Raw genomic sequence first — 5,000 nt, forward strand, 5'->3', positions numbered from 1 at the left:
TTACTTTGACAAATGTTTTCATTCACAAAGAAATAAACAAATAGATAGAAATTATAATAAATAAATAATAGTGACAGCTTAAAAAAAGGGGGAAAAGAAAGGTAGATAAATAAATAAATGAACTCCGGTATAAAGGCAATAACTACAGCAAAGCCCCTGACAGCATTTCAAAGATCAAGTATGTTTCGATTAATCCCCAGGTCTGTTGGGAAAATATCTGGGAAAATATCTCTGTTTCAGCCGCTGTGTCCACTCTGCAAGGTCGGCAGGTCTTCATCCAGTTCACTGTAATATTCTTCCGAACTGTATTAACATTTTGTGGTGCAAATAGACTTACTGAACCTATCAGGGGGAAAGCTATCAAGCAAAAAAATAAAAAAATAAAATAAAATATATATATATATATATATATATATATATATATATATATATATATATATATATATATATATATATATATATATATATATATATATTTATACTGGTGCATTGGTATCCTAGTACTTAACTAATCTCCCTTTAACCTCCTGTCAATACAATTGTATTTTGGGACATTTCCAAAATATGTGAACATAGCCCCCCACTTCTCCACAATCTCTCTTAATTGTGATAATTATATAGAACGATCAAATTTGAGGGCCATTAATGGAACTCTGAAGAACCTCGTCTTCATCTTCAAGTCGAACTCCTTCCATATTTGACTGCTTACAATTTGGGCATATTTGTTTCCACATTTCATCCTCTATTATAGTGTTTAAGTTTAATTCCCAATTTATTTTAATATAATAAGAGTTGTCAGATTTATCCTGCATTTTTTTTCTATATAAATAGGCCACATGCAGCAATGGATTTTAATCATTTGACTAATATATAGGTAAACATACAGGTAAACATATATGCACAGCACACACACACAAACACATAGACATATAGGTACATATATAGATACATGTATGCATGTACACATATGTACATATATAGGAAAATGGTCAATGCTATGTCAAGTATATTAAAAACCTTAATCAAAACCTTAAAACATATTTGTCTATAGGTTCTTTCCGTGTGGGTTATATTTCATTGTTTTATGTTTTGAAAGACGTTTTTATTTTTTTTATTTGATAAATTTTATACGTGAATTACAATTTGGTACTTCGATCAGAACATTTTATATATAAACAAAATTATTATATTGTATAAAAATAAATATATTATTAATGAATTAATTCATTATATATATATATATATATATATATATATATATATATATATATATATATATATATATATATATATATATAGTAAATTTGACATTTTAATATTAATACTATTTTGATATTTTGACATTTATTATCTGAACCACATTTGATATATTATAGATATAGACTAGTATTACTGTCTTTTTTTTTACCCTATAGACTCATGGCTCATGAACATGTCCTGCTTGTTATCAAACTATTTAATAAGTAACAAGAGGCAATTTAATCCTAACTTATTTATCTAATTTAAATTACCTGTCATAACTTTATTTATTAATATGTGGCTCTTTTTGGATTCTCAGAAGCTTTATAAATTAAAACAAGATATACGTAGGGACCACTGTGTTTGTTTACATCCCTCAAAATGGTCTCATCTGACTATTTTAAAAAAAATAATCTACATGAAATGCGGCGCTGCTGACTCATCATTGGTTGCTTTGAGCAGGTGGGCGTGTCTCTGTGCCCAGCGGCGCTGTGACGTCTCTGCGCCATGTGAACGCGGCGGCGCGAGCGCTGATGAGGTTTGCGGATGTTTGTGCGTGTACTGTGCACGCGCGGCGCGCCGCTCAGCTGACAGACAGCAAGTAAGTTGATTTTTCCCTCTCAGGAAACTCATAACACACACTGAAATGAAAGAAAGCGTCCTCGTTCACCACACACACGCGTTGGGGTTTGTTTAATGTGCCGCGTAGGTGTGTTTCATGGCTTTTTCGAGGGTCACGAACGCTTGTTTTAAAGTTAAACTGGCTGAAAATGAGCTAATTGTTGATTAGCAGTGGCTAGCTGGCTAACAGACTAGATTCAGTTTAAGTTTGGCTTCTTCTTACTGACAGCAGTCCCTGTGTTGAAGATTTGAAGCAGTTGTTTTGATGTGTGATTGAGGACGAGTTAAGAAAACCCTAATTAAACGGAGTTTGGTGAGGTTTGTGTTATGGCTGAAGGCGTTTCCTGTCTGTTTCTGCCAATCTCTCACTGGTCTGTTTGCTAATATTGTGCAGCTTTCAGCTCCTTTAGGATTTTTGAATATTTGACCTGTCTGTAAATTGCTGGACATGGCAGGCTAGGTAAACAGAATTCGTTTTGTAATACTGTATGTATATTGTACAGGACACACATGACATTTCAGAGGTTAGAAAGGTGTTTAAAGATCTATTTCTGTATCTGTAATTTCTTACGTTTTATATATATATATATATATATATATATATATATATATATATATATATATATATATATATAACTTAAGAAATATAATCTACATGAAATATATATATTAAAATAAAAAACAGAAGAAAATACTGATATAAATATATGTCTAAACATCTTTATATATACTTGGGTAACGTTGGTTTTATATTTGCACATTCGTTCAGTGACATGCTTCCTATATTGTTTACCATGGTACTTTAAATATTCAGTCTGAAATCACATGTAAATATGACTTAAAATAACATTTAGCACTATTTTATTGACTAAACAGTGTTGCACTCTGATTGTCATTGGCAGGTAAAATAATTTGACTATTTAGAAATTGCAAAAGAATAATTTTCTAAAATTATACTGTTAAGGTGAATGTACAAATATGTGAATATAAAACCAACTTTACCTAAATGTGTATGTATGTATATATATATATATATATATATATATATGTATGTATGTATGTATGTATATATATATATATATATATGTATGTATGTATGTATGTATGTATGTATGTATGTATGTATGTATGTATGTATGTATGTGTGTGTGTGTGTGTGTGTGTGTGTGTGTGTGTGTGTGTATTATACATATAATACATATACATACAGTATTAGCCCCCCTATTTATCCAGATTCATAGCCCCCTGAATTATTAGCCCCCTTATTTATTTTTTTCCTAATTTCTGTTTGACGGAGAGATTTTTTTAAACACATTTCTAAACATGATAATTTTAATAACTCGTTTCTACTAACTGATTTATTTTATCTTTGGCATGATGACAGTAAATAATATTTGTTTAGATATTTTTATAGACACTTCTGTAAAGCTTAAAGTGACATTTAAAGGCTTTGCTAGGTTAATTAGGTTAACAAGGCAGGTTAGGGTAATTGGGTAAGTTATTGTATTATGATGGTTTGTTCTGTAGATTTTTAAAAAATATATATAGTTTAAAGGGGCTAATGGTTTTGACCTTAAAATGTTTTTTAAAAAAATTAAAAACTGCTTTTATTCTAGCTGAAATAAAACAAATAAGACTTTCTCCAAAAGAAAAAATATTATTAGACATACTGTGAACATTTCCTTGCTCTGTTAAACATTATTTCGGAAATATTTAAAAAAGAAAAAAAAAATGTAAAAGGGGGGCTAATAATTCTGACTTCAACTGTATACTTTTTATATAAGCTATTAATGCTTAAAAGAGTAAAAGAATATCCCGACAATGACTAAGCCACAAATTAGAGGGTGCATTAAATAACAACCTATTTTTGGCGGCCTAAAATTTGGTACATCTCTAATATTGTCACACTTCTAGATTTCCATTGTTGCACATTTCTGCTGGCTCTGAGATCAATATAGAGTAAAAAAGACCAGATATCATTGTAATCGTAAGAAATTATCACAATAATAGTTTATCGACCCAGCTCTCTCTCTCTCTCTCTCTCTCTCTCTCTCTCTCTCTCTCTCTCTCTCTCTCTCTCTCTCTCTCTCTCTCTCTCTCTCTCTATATATATATATATATATATATACACACACACACTATTTTTGTTAAAAACTAAAATAATTTTAATACTTTATAAAATAGAAAAATAATATCATATAACAGTAAATAATCACATTTCAGATGATGATGATTGTTGTTGTTTTCTTTTTCTCAGTTTATTCTTTTTTATAGGAACTAGAAATGTAATATGCACTATAATAAATATTTGTATGAAAATCACAGAGGTAAATTACGCATAATATATGTTATAATTATTGAGGTAAAGTTGGTTTTATGTTGCCATATTCGTTCATTTACGGTCCCAGTATTTTTTACCAGGGTAATTTGAATATTGGGTCTGAAATCGCATGCAAGTATGACTTCAAAGCAACATTAGCACAATTTAATTGACTGTTAATTATGTTGTACTGTGTTGGTCACTGGCTGATAATATGAGTTCCCTATATAGAATTTGCAAATAATGCGTTTCTGAAATGATATTATTAAGGAGAATGCCAGAATGTGTGAATATAAAACCAAATTGACCTCCATGTTTTGATTATATATTAAAAGGATTATGAAATATTATTATAATATCATAATTCTCATTTAGAATTGCCAAGCTCCATTTAAATAAAAAAAAATGAAGTTTCAGTTTTCTGTTGTTACATTTTATTTTAAAATTTTGCACTTTCGACTTTCCTTTCTGTTGTGTCCTGTTTACTCAGCTTGTTAATATTTACCAGTTTTCTGCCTTTTTTAAAATTTGAAATCTGCTTAAATGAAAAAGTCATCTGATATACTGCTGTTGTATATTATTATTAAGATTCTAAAATCAGTTTTTATGAATAGGTTGTGCAGCTCAAACCATGTTTAACAAAACGTGCAGAAGTTATTGTAAAATTTTGTGATTTACATAATACAAATGAGCTGTTTCGTGTGCTAGTTTGTATAGCTAATGTTTGAAAGGCTCAGGTTGGTTAAGCAAATATGATGGTTTGTTTAACAACGGTGTGGCCTCAGCTGTTAGCCTTGAACTTCTGCATCTTTAAACATTA

General features: G+C 29.9%; 1 protein-coding gene across 2 annotated transcripts in view; it reads left to right on the forward strand.

The window, feature by feature from the left end:
* The first annotated feature begins 1,802 nt into the window (after positions 1 to 1,802).
* rabgap1l (RAB GTPase activating protein 1-like) overlaps positions 1,803 to 5,000 on the forward strand; it is a 151,148-nt gene continuing 147,950 nt past the window's right edge. For both annotated transcript variants that reach the window (XM_073936803.1, XM_073936804.1), the window contains exon 1: positions 1,803 to 1,840. The gene's annotated coding sequence lies outside the window, so the exon portion shown is untranslated. The remainder of the gene's footprint in view (positions 1,841 to 5,000) is intronic.

This window comes from Danio rerio, chromosome 22 (genome assembly GCF_049306965.1).
Source record: "Danio rerio strain Tuebingen ecotype United States chromosome 22, GRCz12tu, whole genome shotgun sequence".
Taxonomy (NCBI): Eukaryota; Metazoa; Chordata; class Actinopteri; order Cypriniformes; family Danionidae; genus Danio; species Danio rerio.